This window comes from Populus euphratica, unplaced genomic scaffold, assembly GCF_000495115.2.
Source record: "Populus euphratica unplaced genomic scaffold, PopEup_1.0 scaffold206.1, whole genome shotgun sequence".
Lineage (NCBI taxonomy): Eukaryota > Viridiplantae > Streptophyta > Magnoliopsida > Malpighiales > Salicaceae > Populus > Populus euphratica.
The window spans coordinates 538,995-555,145 of NW_011500012.1; the positions used below are offsets into that span (position 1 = coordinate 538,995).

Consider the following 16,151-nt stretch of genomic DNA (forward strand, 5'->3'; position numbering starts at 1 on the left):
TCTCTATTTTAAATTATAAAATATATATATATATATATATATATATATATATATATATTAGCACATTAAATTAAAAAAATAATAGAATAACATACATTTTTTTTATATATAAAATAACACAGATTGAGCTTTTCGCGTTTGAAAATACAATTCTAAATCACGGTAACTTAAAATGTCATGATTATAAATAACGACATGTAATGAAATCTAACCCTAGCTCCTCTTCTTCTCCCCTGTAGAACAATCTCCTATCCATCCCCTTTCTCTTTCTTTCAATCTAAAAATATCTAAGACCTAACCGTTTCCTCTTTAAGAGCAAAATACACAATGAATTCAAAATATTATAAATAATACTAACTCTTCAAAATTAATATATGTTAAATGATATTTTTATTTATTTATGGAACCTTTAATGTATTTATTTGATGAATATTAGATTAATTTGTTATTATAGGAGGATCAAGAGGCTACTCAAGCACGTGACAACTGTGCTATTAATTAACCTAGGTACTCTAGTAGACAATGTATGCATAGATAAATAGACTTGTTTATACGCTACCAATGTATTATGTTGTGTTATTTTGTAATTTATGAGTTTTATGTTGTGTTATTTTTCTAATTCTGAGCTTGTAATTAATTTTAATGTGTTCTATTTTATTTGTAATTTTGTGTTTTGTAATATTTTTGAGTCGGTTAAGATGAGATTCAAATATAGTTTTTTGGATTTAATTTGAAGTACTAAAATTGAAAATCAAAATCTCACAAGTCATAATGTGAACAAAGATAGTTAGGATTGTTTGTTGAGTTTAATTTTAATTTAAATATTGTTGAGTTCTTGCACTTACCTGTGATGGAAGTAAAAATTGATATGTTGCATTCCAAATAACTTTTAATTAGGAGTCATGAACCAAAGAATTGTATCTATTATGCAATTCACCATAACCTTAAAAAGAACTTTGATTATAAAATGCTTGATAAAAAATTAGTTAAAAAAAATAAAAATGACACAAAAATTATAGTTGTTATGTAATTCAACAACAAATCTAAAATAAAATTTGATTATAAGCTACTTGAAAACTAAATAAATTATAGGAACAAAAAACATTAATGTTTTTTAATGCAATGCTTAATTTTATAAGAAAAGAACCCAGATTAAAACATGTTTTGGATTAGAGTTGTATTGTTACTGTTATCATCATCATTTACAAGTTAATAATTAATATGGTTTAGGTCTTATTTATGGTTAGGGATTAAAATGGGTTTGACAAATAGTTTAGGTTTTGTTTAAGATTAAGAGGTCAGGGATTAATTTAGAAAACAATCTGCAGTTTGATAGATGTTGCGGCTTTTGCGGTTTCAAAAAGCTACATTTACCAAATGTTTAGTTTACAAATCATGACTTATTGAAGAACCACAACAAGTATAAATTATACTATTTCACCAATTCTTTTTGCATCTATATTATTTTATTAAAATTTTATATTTTATGTGTTAATAAGAAAAAATACCCCCTAAAAGTAAAGTAGAACTTTGTGTGAAATATTTAGTTAAAAAATATCCTTAAATTTTAAAAAGTATCACATATATTAAAACTAAAAAATTTCATCTAAAGTTAACTGACAAAGATGTATGTGTTTTTAGAGTTGTTTATATTGTTTATTTAGATCTTCAAAAAAATACAAAAGAAAAAGATAAAATTAAATAAAATCTAATTCAAAAAAATTCACATTTCACTTTTGAAGAAATACTCCGAAAAAACATATCATATTGATATCAATACTGATAAATATTAAATAGTAGAATAATGTTCTTATAAAGGAAAAAATATTTTTCTCTAATAAATCACTCAAATATCATTTTTGAGTCTGCATTTTCAATGCCTTTTATTTTCATCCGAGAACAGTATAAATTTAATTTATTAATATATTTGATTCAAGTTATTTTTAATTGATAGTATGTATGTATGCATTAAGTTATTATTATTTTTGAAATAAAATTATAGGTCTAAAATGAAAAAAAAATTATTTAAGGGGCTTTTTCATCATCATATAATTTTAAATATTAAAATATTTTCATGAAAATTTTTACTTGTTAATGGATGGAGTGAAAAAAATATAAGAAAGAATTGGCTATTTTTATATATTATAATTTATCTGAAAAAAATTATATAATTATTTATATAATACTGAGGATGTTTGAAATTTAAAGAAACAAACAAGCTAAAAATAATTAAAATTGTTAAATAAATATTTAATATAATAGTATGGATGTATTTTAAACAAAGAGAAATTAAAAAATATATAATATTTAACTTATATAAAATTTTAATTGAAGGGGTAAAATATATAAACATGTATAGGGAGGCAGGCCTAGATGATGCAATAGGTTTACAATCTCAATCCGAAGCACAAATATGTCCCGTGCGCAAGGCCCCACTTCCACAAAAACTAAAAACATAAACGACGAGTCATCCGACATGATAATTGATATGGTATCCGGTGGCATTCCAATAATTAAAAATTCATGATTTGCTGATTTGTTTTTACCTCAAAAGTGGATTTATGATATTTTTCAGATAAAACACCTCCAAACTAAATACCTTAATAAACTCATTTCTAACATAAAAAATAATTTTTTTAAATAAAATAAATATGCCAAAAAAAATCTTCCGAGCTAAAAAGACAAAACAATTTAGAGAAATTTCATACCTTCACACGTCTGAGAGGCTACATGGACAAAATATATCTAGCGTTTGATGTCTGAGTGTTTTTTGCCGCAATTTCAATTCAATGTGAAAAACTAGAACAAGGAGATTCAAGGTTCCACAACAATGTATACCGGCGAATTCATTTCGCTTATTTCATATGTGAAATAGATGGTAAAATTCTTTTTTATTACATCTATTTTTTAAAAAAATTATTTTATATAAAAATGTTTGACTAATAATAATTTTTTTTTACAGGCTACGATTCTTGAAAGTGAACTAAAATTGATGAAGCTTTTTGTAGAAACTCACATGCAAAATGATGATTGTCAGAAAAAAGGCGCAGCAGATTGTGGATAGCCGAGCTTAGAAGTTCATGGTAATTTGAATTTAAAAAAAAAACTTTAGTTATTTTTTTTGAATTAGCTGACTGCTTAATTTCTTTTTTTTTTAGAAAACATATACCACTCGATTATAGGAAAGATACAAAGACAATGCTTCGATCCATCTAGAATTCAATTCAAATTTGTGATTAGAGGTTAGATCATTCAGTTGATATGATAAAAATTAGGTTTATGATATCTCAAACAGTATGATCCAAGATTTGCGACGTGTTTATAATGTTTTGACCGTTGGATACTCGCAATCAATTTCCAACACTCAATCTCTAAAGTTTCAGACAATTGTACAATAATAAGTTGAAGCTCGAACAATCATATATGTTGTTGAGACACAACAACTTAGTGTTGAGACGACCAAAAACTGAGATGATTATACATAAAGCTAAAATCAAACATGGATGGTATATATTGTCCATCTTATGACCTCCTGGCAAAGAGCCGTCTCTTTTTTCAGTCTTTCTTTTAGATGAATTTAATTTAAAATGATGAGTTTTTAAATTGATAATAAATATTTGTTTTATTTTTAATTTAATTTTTTTAAACGTTAAAGTTTTATTTTTCTTATCACAACCAATAATTTATTTAATTATTACTATATAGGTTATGTGATTTTTGGTATAAAATATAAAAAAATTTGCTATAAAAAGAGGTTTTTCAAGCTAGAAACATGACGGTTTTAAAAGATTTCATGCCTCCATACGGCTAAGAAATACCAATAATTTTGAGCTCTACTCTCTAAATTGGAGCTCTAATCAAACTTTCCATATATTAACTTTTAAATACCAACAATCGACTTAGGAGGTTAATATTTATCTTATGAAGATTGAAATAAGCCTATTCTCAACCAAAATCTGATGTTTCGTGATTTTCCTTTTTTTTTTTTTCCATTTCTCCAGCCATCCTGTCTCTCTAAAAGCAAGATGGCACGAACTGTTTTGAACATTTGGCATTTTACATAGGACTGAAATTAACATTGCCAAATTAAAGGATTGAAATGAATATTGAACTAGATTGACATTGGTTTGCTCTAATCCTTGTAGAAAACGACATCAATTTTTTTATAGCAGGATTACGATTTATTTTAAACAGTAACATGAACCCATTCAATTTTAAATAGAAAAAAAAATTCTATTCAATTTTACTTTTTATAATATGCTATATGAACTCCAATGGTCATGAAGTAAATCTTGGGAATTTAGTAGATTTAGTACGTGTTTGTTAATAAAATGCACAGTGTTTTTCTAATTGAAAACATATTAAAATAATACTTTTTTAAAGTTTTTTTTTAACCTAGCATATTAGAATCATAATTAAACACTTAAAAAACATTAATTTTAATTTATTTTCAATAAAAAAAACAGAGTGTTCAAATCCCAAAATATATTTGAATTTTTTAATTTAATTTATTTTGTTTTTTTCAGGTATATTAAAATATGTTTCAATATATATAATAAGATTTTTAAAGTTTTTTCCAGATTTTGAGATGTTCTGAAGCGAAAAAGCTGAATTTAAAAGGTTGAAATCTAGTGGTTCCTTGTGATTTATCATAAGCAGTTTTAAAGTACAACACGTGCATGGGCCTGGTTCTCCGAACTTATTGGTGAAATCCTTGCAAGCCCAATCCTAGTCATAATTTCTTTTATATGTTTTTAGTAATTTATTTTTTAATCAATTTAATGATAAAATCATGGTAAACTGATTGTAAAGCCTTCAAAATATATATTTATGAAGTATTTTTAGTTTCTAGATCAACCATACATTTCATAATATAGAACTTTTTTTTTAATTTAAAATCTATTCCTTTGATTTGTAATATCTGATGAAAATTTTTCATTCAATTTATTTTTTCTTTGTGGTTTTTGAAATATTTGTCAAAGAACCATCTTAACCCAAAAGTTTAAATTATTAGGTAATGTCTTAAGATATGATTTATATTATTCTCTAACACACTTTCTTAATTGAAAACTTTTTGGGTTTAAAACTTGTATAGATCCACGTTACCTTGTGATTGATTTTTATCAAATAAATAAGAGTTTTGAAATTGAAATTCATAACCACTTAGTCATCAAGATTTTTATACTGTGTTAAAGAACCATCTCAACCCAAAAACTTAAGTTTTTAAATAAAATTTTAAAATATAATTTATATTATTTTTTAACCTAATTTATAAAAAAGTTCTTAGAGTTTAATGAAAGTAACATGAATTTAAATGTGTATTTAATATAAGAGTTAAAAAATATTGCAAATATATAGTCAATCTATCCTCGTATACTGAAGATCTAAATTAAGGAAGCTAATCCCCTCGTATCTCCAAGCCCAATAAAACTACATGGGAGAAATCAAAGTAATCCTGCGTCCATGGTTTGTTCTGTGAGAGAGACAGGTACGTGAGGTAGGGCTGAGAGAGAACAAAAGGAAAGCGTAGTAGAGACCGGCAGTTGCAAACTTACGTTTCCTTTTCTTTTCAAGGTGGTAGCAGCAAACGATTAGCTGAGCACGTTTAATGTAATGTTCTCCACCACATAATAAGGTCAAAAACCACTACTGGAGTAGTCAGTCATTTGCTGACTCTAATAATATCAGCCTTGTTCCAAAGGTTTGAATCTTACAATAATATAACAAGAGGGGATAATAACCTATTATGTGTCTTAAAATTCGGAGACCTTAATGATCTGAATGTCACAGAATGAAGCACAACAACATTGTCACTACTCCTTTATGTGCACTATGAAAGGACACATTTGCATTAATGAGATGAAATAGTTAAGGAAAAGCTAGCAGAACGAGAATATGAAATGTTAAATAAATAAAAACAATGAAGGGAGAGAATAATGGTAGCGTAGGAGCAATGAAATTAAGCATTTACTCTTCGTAAGTTGCATGCGTACCGTTTAAGTATTCTTTAGGGCTGAATTAACCGACTGAAGTTTCCTTCGAAGCTGGACTAATGTCAACTGAGAGAAATGGAGGGGAGACCCATTGTGACGCTTGGGTAGGAGTGCAGTGTGTCAGTTTGTCTATTTTCTCTCTGTTCTTTCTGTGGGCATTCATTTATAAGAAAATCAGAATTGGTTAATAGAGAAACAAAAGGTAGCAACGAAGAATGGTTGGTCTCGCTGGAAGATCGTGTGCGAACAACCCAATCTATAACTTGTATACGCACCATTCAGAGTATCTTACTGTCGTTAAAATATAGTTTGTATATTAGATGGTTAATGAAAATTTTATTCTATTTTGAAAAAAAAAAAAGATTTTGTTATATCTTATAATGTGAGAACAGTACTAAATCAATAGATTTTGATGTTGAGAAAGATTTGAAAAAAAAAATAATCAAAATTGATAGATATGATGGTGCTTGTAACTATTATGTAACATAAATTATTTTTATTATTATTTTTTAAATTAATTAATTTAAGTTAATTAAATTTTTAAAACTAATTAATCTAACCATTATATATGACACCCCCTATTAAATTATTGAAATAATTTGAATAAAAAGTTTCTTTTTAAACTTTACATATATATTGGTATGAAGAGACATGCTTTTAAATTTTATAGATATATTGGTCTGAAAGGATATTATTTTATTTATAAATATCAATTTGTTGTTAAAATAAATAAATTTTTTTTATGCAAACTCTTTGTTTATATTTATAAAAAACAAAACAGAAATTTTTAAGAAATTTATAAAAGCTATTTTCTATAAACTTAAGATTCTTTTTATATTTCGAAGGTATATTACTATAATCCTATAATAAATATAATAAAAATAATTAATACCTTCAAAATAATATTCCTCACACCTGATCAAAGGCTCTATACCTGCCGACAATACATAACAAGTTAAGGTAACAGATAATCTTGTTGCCTCCTGTTAAATGGCACATTTAAAAAAAATGAATTATAATGTGTCTATTATGCTCCTCTTGTCCTTATTAGTCCGAGTTGAAAGAAGAAGATTCTTTTTTATATATTTATATACACGAGGTAGGTGGCTCGGGCTATATTATTAGCAAGGCTAAACTTTTTTTTATCGTTGCAAAAAAGATATTCAAACTATGAGAATTCAAGACAAGAGAATCCAAGTTAAATTAACTAAAACTCAGCATATTATATACTATTATAAACCTATGAATCTTCCTGACAATACTGACTGCTCTTCCAATTGTAATAATTTAGTATTTGCTCTTGTAAGACGACAAAGCACACCCAGACTTGCTCCGGGGCAACAGAGGCTTATTACAAAGGTAGATATGGTTTGAATTGTTCTCTTCTGCTGTCCTATTCTACATACCTGGTACATCACTAACACTAGAATTGTCAGATGCGCTGCCATATTAATTTGAATTGTCAGCTTGCTTGGATGAACTCTTCTGATTGTGTGGATGATAAGTTGAGAGTCAAAAAATGAAAGATGAAAAAGTATGGAAAGAATAGTAGTTGTATGTGTCTGACTAGTAGCTGCCATCTTTTTGTATTTTTGAGACTGGTAGCTGCAAACAATTAAATGCAACCAATAAAACACACCACTTGGATATCTAATTCCAAATTTGTGGATGACATAAGCCAGACTACTTTACGTGGTTAAAACATATCAATTAATCCTTGTACTACAAAATTGGACTTCAGGAACACTATGGTTTTGATTCCTAGGTCAACCCAAATGGAGATGGAGATTAAATCTCACTAAGATAAAATAAAACATTCTTGAAGAAGAAATTTGATAAAAAAATAAAAGAAAGTAAATAGTTTTCAAGGAAATTATTTTGTATAAAAACATAATAAGAACATCCAGATTTATCTAATGAATTTATGTTATTAAGATGACATTATCACGATACAAATATAAATAAAAACTCAACAAACTTGTTGATAAGCATGAAACAAATATCTTTTTATTCCTCTTATGGTATGCTTTTTCTACCATGTTTTAAGCATAATTAAGTGTATTAAGGATCATTTTAGAAGAATCGTTAAGGACTTCATAAAATATTTGCTATTAACGTTAATATTTTTATTTTATATGCTTGAGTATCCCACCAAAACTAAAAGTCTAATACATAAATGGCAAGCCTCTGGATTTAAGAAAAGTGCAAATCAAATTTTTAACATGCCATAAATAAAAAAATATAATTTTAATGTTTGAATATTACCATAATTAACTCAGAAATAAAATCTAAGTTGCATTAAAGTTTAAATTATAAAAGAGTTATGAAAATAGTAAAATCAATTTTCAACCTAAATTTCAAGGAATTTAACTAATTTTAATGACTAGATAAAGAGGAAAGAACAATTAATCCTTATAATGGCTGTTTGTTGGCTGATTGTGGTTATTCAAGTGATTAATGGTTGCACAATCAAAAGTTTCAGCTGTTTATTGGATGATTGTAATCTTTGCTTGTTTGATTCCAACACATAATCTCCCTCTCAAATCGAATTGACATCAAATGTATAATTAAGATAATTTTAATGTGTTTTAAAGCGTAATGATGAAAATAAGTTTTGGAGGCTAACAACAACAGACCCATATTTTCTAGCAATCAAATTTGCTAGAAGTTGATACGTCTAAAGTTTTTTAAGGCAGACCTAGGTGCCACGCCAATAATGAGTCGACCTAGTCCATGCAAACCCAACTCTTCATTTTTCATTAATTATTTGTTTTAAAATCATTTCAAAGTATTTTTTTTTAAAATTAAACATTATTTATTGGTTCGTTATACAACATTAAAAAAATATTTACCATATTCTTAGGTTTTAAATTAAATTTACACTTCATTTAAAAGTATGATACTCTTGTTTAAAAAGTTCAAATACAGTATTAAATAGTACAACATTAATTTGATTAATTTTATTCTTACTAAACAAGCTTCAAGAAACTAAAGGGTTTCCAATACATTTTCTTAACTATATATCACTATAATTTGTAATATTTTCCATCATAAAATAGTATACACCAATTTAAAATAAAAAAAACTTTCTAACCTAATAAATTAAAGGTATGTTACATACCTACAAAAAGTAATCTTTTTAACAAGTATTTTCCTAGAAATATGCTAACCTCACCCGTAGAGTAGCCCATGCAGAATAAAATTAATGTATTTATTTACTTATTCCATATAAAATTAACTTTATTGAACTTTATTTCTTCTTATTTAAACTTTAATTGGATCGAGTAAATTGAAAAATATATCAAAACAAGTATTTAAGAAGATCCACAACAATGCATGTGCCGGCTTGCTACTAGCACCTAATGTTTTTTAAATGTAATGATGAATTGCTTACTTTTATTAGGTTACATTATTTTTATATATTAACAATTCTTTTTTTTTTTTGTTCAAGGCTTCATCTCGTTGTCATGACATCATGCATGGATAACAGTCTATTTATGTTTTATAATTGATAAATATTATTAACTAGTGCGCTTTTGATATCCACGATAACAACCCCAAGCTTTTAAAAAATAAAATTTCCGTTAGCTTATGAAAGATAAAATTTCCATTATGAATTAGTCTCATCAAGGCATTTATGGAATCCAAAATAATATATATGATATAACATCATAAAAAAATATCCATACAAAACAAAACAAAAAAAAAGGATCAAATTAAACAATTACAAAAAAAAACATCAAATTATTCTTATTTGTGAAATATTTAAAATAATTAAAAGAATACTTGATATTTTTTTGTTGTTTTATGTAATTTCTAAATAGCACAAAAAAGACGTCTAATATATTAATGATAACCTATAAATTAATAATTAACGAAAGTTTGAGTTGTGTGTGTATTATAAGAGTTTGCGTTGAAAAATAATAGATACACAAATTAATGATACATAATATATTAAAAAAAACTGAATAGTTGATTTTGATAATTAGATATATTCCATAGTGACTAATTTCTATTGCAAATTAATTCATTTAACATTAAAATTTGTATCAAAATATAATGTATAATTAATTTTATTCTTTACCAAACAATTATAATATATATCCACTACCAGAATTTTATATTTCATCTATGGTATATTTTTTAGTAGTTAAACAATGATTATGTTAGTATGATTTTTATCAATGAGCTCATAAACAATTATTATTTGCTAGGTGATTAGTACTTAAAAGTGCATTGATAATTTAATTACCGATAAATTTACAAACAAAAAAAGCACTCCAAACAAAAAAATTCACCTATTTTATTCTGATTGTACTTCCATCATTCAAAATGATATTTCATTGACAAAAAAAACTCTTTGTTATTCCATCAATTGTTTTTTAATATTATCGACGAGTTAATTATGTTGGTGATTAAACAGTGGCAACAACATTTTTAGTAATGTTTTTCTAACTCTCGAGAATATATTGATGAATTTAATTTGTCGGTAAGATCGTCAGTAATTTTAGTAAAATATGTTTTTTCAAAATGTAATAAACCGAGTAGAAAAAAATTAAAATAAAAATCAAATATTTATTATAGATTTAAAAATTTATTAGTTCAAATACAATTCATATAGAAGAGAGGGGCTGGCGGAGGAGGAGGGTCTTTGTCAGGATGAGGGGAGGATAAGATGGAGCATATGTATCACCCATATAGAACTCCAGAGTTTGAGCGCTTAAAAACGATTGCAAGTATCCAATGGTTGAAACACTTCGAGTCATCAACAAGTCGTCGATTGTAGTATTTGAGATACCATTAACTCAATTTTTATTAGGTCCATTAAACGATCCTTTCTCCAATTGTAATTCCAGATTGAGTTCCAGATGGGCTGATGGATCATATTTGATGTTATATGTTTCCTAAAAAAAGTCATTAAATTCAAAAAATAATAACTTTAGAAAGGAAATTGTTGAAATTCTACATATCACCAAGTATTGGGCTTCGTTATCTACAAGCTGCTATACCCTTTTCTAACGGACATAATTTTAAACATATGTTTCAATCAAAAGCTCTGTCGATCTTGATTGATGTCTTAGAATCATAGCTTGCAATAGAAAAATGTTGTTAGTTAAACATATTCATATAAAATAATAATTTTTTTTAAATGGATGTAAACAAAAAAGAATTTTATCATCCACTTTGCATGAGAAATAAATGGAATGGATGTGTCGCTGTATGTTGTAATAAAATCGTGAATTTGCCTATTCTATTTCTTCACACCAAATTGTAACCATTGCACAAAATCCTTGGATATCATGGGGTGAATATATTCTGCTTATACAACCTTCGAGACGTATAGAGGTATGTAATCTTTCCAAATTGCCACGACTTTTCACCTTGAAAGCTCTCTTTAGCATATTTTGGTGTTTTTCTGAATCTCGTACAAAAAATCATGTAACCTATATTGAAGAAATGAATTATTGGCTAATAAATAAAAAATAAAATTTTAACATTTGGATAAAAAAATATGTATTTTGATTTTAATCTTACCTAATTGCAACATAATTCTCCCAAACCCTCCTTGCGATAACGTTGCCAATCCTATCCCAATAAAAGTTTTTCCTTGCAGTTCAAATAATGGTTTATGGTATCTCAATTCTTTCACCTATGTAGATGTCTAAAGGAAAGTTAGTAACGTGTCGTACAAGCAAGATTGCTGCTAGTTCTTCTAGTAACTTTTCTGACGACCATGAGTTGTTAAATATCGATTATGAATAGGCACATGAGGCACAAGTAGCCTCTCTCGACATGGGCTCATTGAGTGTGATGCTGCCACATTGAGGAGGGGTCTTTTAAAAGCAGGATCCACTTACTCGAAAGTACCTTGTTTAGTGGAAGCCTAATCTCAATATAAGTTTGTTTTCCTCTCATGCACTATTAAATAATAAATAACAATTAATAATTTTAGAAAAAACAATTTTAATTAACGAAAGCAATTTTAAGTTTACAAATATTGAGGTTGCCTAAATGATTACATTAGTGATTAATTCATCGATGAAAGTGTCATTGTTTTAATTGAGTCAGGTTTCAAATATCTTGAACGGGAACACATGATTAATACATGATTCAGAAAGTTTAGGATTGCTATTAACTTCAATAATTTTTTTATTATGTATTATGTTTAAATTTAGTAGCACCTTCCCAATATTTGTTTAGCTGCAAATACACATCAATTGAAATTTGATTGCCACAAACCAATTGATTTTATACCATTTCTATAGCTTCTAACTTTTCAATATAATTTTATTTTATTTTGAGCTTTGAGATATTAACCACTTGAACAAAGTCAAATTTCAATTTAAATTTAATTATTATTTCAATATTCTTATTACAAAAAAAAATTAAATTCCATTTTGTTTTCAAATAATTCCACCTAAGATATGTTACTAATATTTTGTGTATACAAAAATCACAAACTAAACATCACAATCAATTCAAAAATTCAACAAATAAACCAATTAAATAAAAGAAGAATAAAATGACTGTATTAAGAGAACGTGAAAAGTATAAGAACAAAATATTAGGCTAATTGGTTAAAAAAAAGAAGGGGTATAACTGAAAAGAGAAAAGGAGGACAAATCTTTGAGGCATGAAGGAGAAGAGAATAGAAAAGGATTACGGAGGAGAGAAAAAGAGAGAGAAGAAAAAAAAAGAGTGCCGAATCCCAAGATCAAAACTCAAAATAAATAAATAAATAATAAAGAAATCAAATAAGAAGAATATGAAAGACAAGGAGTATTACTCCAGTTGTAAAAAAAGAAAGAAAAAAAAAAGGGGCCAATATGTAATTAGGAAGAATGGGGCTATGAATACCCCTTGTCTTCCTCTTGTACGATCAATTGCACGTAATGAAAAACAGGGGAGAGATTGCATAATTTTCTTTACTAAAAGAGAGGGAAAAAGACAATATTTTTTAGGACTATGTAAATCTTAAAAACTTGAGTAGAGAGGACACTCATTAACAAAGAATTTAACAAAGAAACAAGTGAAGAAATTGAAGAAAAAAAGGAGGGAGAAGGCTGGCTGCATGCAAGAGAGAAGAGACTAAAAATCTTTAACCAAATTAAGCTGAAATTTTGAATTTTCTTAAAGTAAGGACACTAGATTTAATTGTGAAAAACAATTTGATAATTGATCCAGAATTATACACCAATTTTAGATTTTATAGATTAAAGTTCTTAAGTGAAAATTAAAAAAAATATAAAAATTATTAGATATAGTAGAGGAAGATTGAAGTGTGAATTACAAGATATGTGTTTATATATATATATATATATATATATATGGTAACTCTCTCATCCCTGTTATACCTTTTTTTTTAATATAGTTATTCCAATGTTATGATATTGCAGGTCCTTTGTATTTACACTAGGTATAGTATCCTAGGTCTTCTAATTTCTTTTGTATGAATTATAAAGTAAATGAATGTTAATATATTTTATTCTTATATTATATGTCGAGACATAAAATTTCAGTATCATAATATGCTTGTAATATTAATGTTGCTTTTCTCTGTTTAATTATGAATTTCATATGTGTTTAAATGGAAAAAGAAAAAGAATACATGAGTTATTGCGCTTGTACCTATGGATGATTGCTGTGCGGTACAAGGTAATTATGATATGGTATAAGAATGAGTATAAAGTGCATATAGGATAATTATCAATAACTAGGACCTCTCCGTATAAAATAGACTTTACTGAAATTTCTAACAAAATTTTGATAATCCTTAGATGAGTTTGGCAATAAAAAAAATTCATACATTTTTTATTGGTATGATTGATATTTTTGGTCCCAGTAATGAGAATGTTATAGAGAGGAACATGTTTGATTTTGTAATAGAGGAAGAGAGAAGAAAAGAAGCACTTGTTTGTTATGACATTAGAGATTCTAGTATTTTAATTTGGGGTTTATTTATCGATGAATAATTAAATATTCATATTTTTAACACTTTTGTTTGTGATTCTATTTGTAATATTTAATTGAATTTTTTAATTTAATAATTATTTTTCAAAACCCCCCCAAATATTATCAACAACTTTTCAGTCCGGTGATTCCATTTGTAATAAACAATTTGAACTGTCATATTGATTAATAAACAATATTCATACATTTTTTATTGCTATGATTGATATTTTTGATCCTAGTAATGAGAATGTTATAGAGAGAGAAACATGTTTGATTTTGTAATAGAGGAAGAGAGAAGAAAAGAAGCACTTGTCTGTTATGACATTAGAGATTCTAGTATTTAATTTGGGGTTTATTTATCGATGAATAATTAAATATTCATATTTTTAACACTTTCATTTGTGATTATATTTGTAATATTTAATTGAAAATTTTAATTTAATAATTCTTTTTCAAAACCCCCCCAAATATCATTAACAACTTTTCAGTCCATTGGTGATTCCATTTGTAATAAACAGTTTGAACTGTCATATTGATTAATAAACAATTACATTGAGAAATGAATGATTTCAAAACTCTTGGGAAAATATCTACAAACATTAACCTTTGGTAATTCCATCTATGTTGAACATAATATATAGTTACATTAAGAAATGAACAGTTCCAAAACTTTTAGGAAAATACTAACTATTAGAACCGAGTATAATTAGGTATGATTATAGATAAAAATATGAACTCCAACTTCACATACATCCCTGGTGGGAAGTTGTAAATCATGAATATCACCATTTAACAAAAACAATGAGCTACAAATGACTTAAATGTATTGAATCCATTAGTATATAACATAAGATGTACGTTTCTTAATTCCATTAAAAACTGACGATGAACCCTATTAAAATATTTTTCAGGCTTTACTATCAGATAGGTAAGCCATGACTCCATCCACCACATCATGTAAATGATGCCATGTCATATGCTCAGTAGTTTTTGAAGGCATAAATAACCTTTGCAATTTAGGAGTAATTGTGAAGTATCTAAGTTTTCTATATGTGATAAAAATCTTGCCTTAGTTAATTATAGGATTATAACAAGTATGCCTACATATTCTACACTCGTTCGACTCTGTATTTTCAAGGTAATACAACATATAGCAGTTTGGACTTATGTCAATTTTCTCGTATCCTGGGTCGAGAGGTTTTATCATAGATTTAACAACATAAAAGTTCTTTTTCAACTTTTTCCCCTTATGTAAAATGTTTTTTTTCCCTCATTCAACAATTATGTCATAATCAACCTTATTCAACCTATGATTTGACTTAATGGTGAATACTTATGTAACGACTGATAATTTACTGTGATTCTTATGTAACGACCGATAATTTACTGTGATTTGTGCACCCATCTCATAATGTTTCAATCAAATTCTTCAAAAAATAAAAAAACTTGGCCACTTCTACATTTGGTTCTTCATCTATGATTGAACATTCACCTGTATAACCCTGATTTATTTACATCACATCTATAACAATATTCCTATAAGAATCACTATTATCATTTATAACTTTACACCTGTTATTATAACTAAAAGTTGACCCAACCATCATTTCCACCAATGTCTCGTAAGAAACATATGGTTCTCCATCTGTAAATAACATAAGTATTTTAACACGACTAAAAGATTGATGTCTTCTCTCAAGTGTAGGAGTGTCCTAGTAATAAATAACCCGATAAGATCGGGATCGAACCACAGGGAGGTTAATTATATAAATTAACAATAATAATAAGTTAAAGAGGACTTTGAGATGTAAGATTAATGTAAGGATTAAACAATGATAATAACAAATGTCAAGGTTAGATGATCCATTAATGGTATTTTAAACAAGTATAATACAAACTCTTTTTATTACTCAATTGAAAACCACATACAAAGGAGGTTCCAATTAGATGATTTGTTATTAATAGCTCTTTATAAATTGCTAACATGATCATATTAATTATCTTATTGAAATAACAGCAAACTTTTAAATATTGTAAGGAATTCATGATACTAATTTATGTTAATAATAAATTAAGTTCCTTTCATAGCATAGGTATAGGTTATATTATAGGGTTAGACTATGAGAATGCCAAGTATTTATTGTATCAAGTGTTATACAACACAAATCTAGATTAACCATTTAACAAGCAAGGTATTAAGAATTA

General features: G+C 26.8%; 1 protein-coding gene across 1 annotated transcript in view; it reads right to left on the minus strand.

Annotated features, from left to right (window-relative positions):
* LOC105141530 (protein TRANSPARENT TESTA 12-like) overlaps nt 1–16,151 on the minus strand; it is a 56,922-nt gene that overhangs the window by 10,306 nt on the left and 30,465 nt on the right. The window contains exon 2 of the mRNA XM_011048774.1: nt 5,994–6,031. The gene's annotated coding sequence lies outside the window, so the exon portion shown is untranslated. The remainder of the gene's footprint in view (nt 1–5,993; nt 6,032–16,151) is intronic.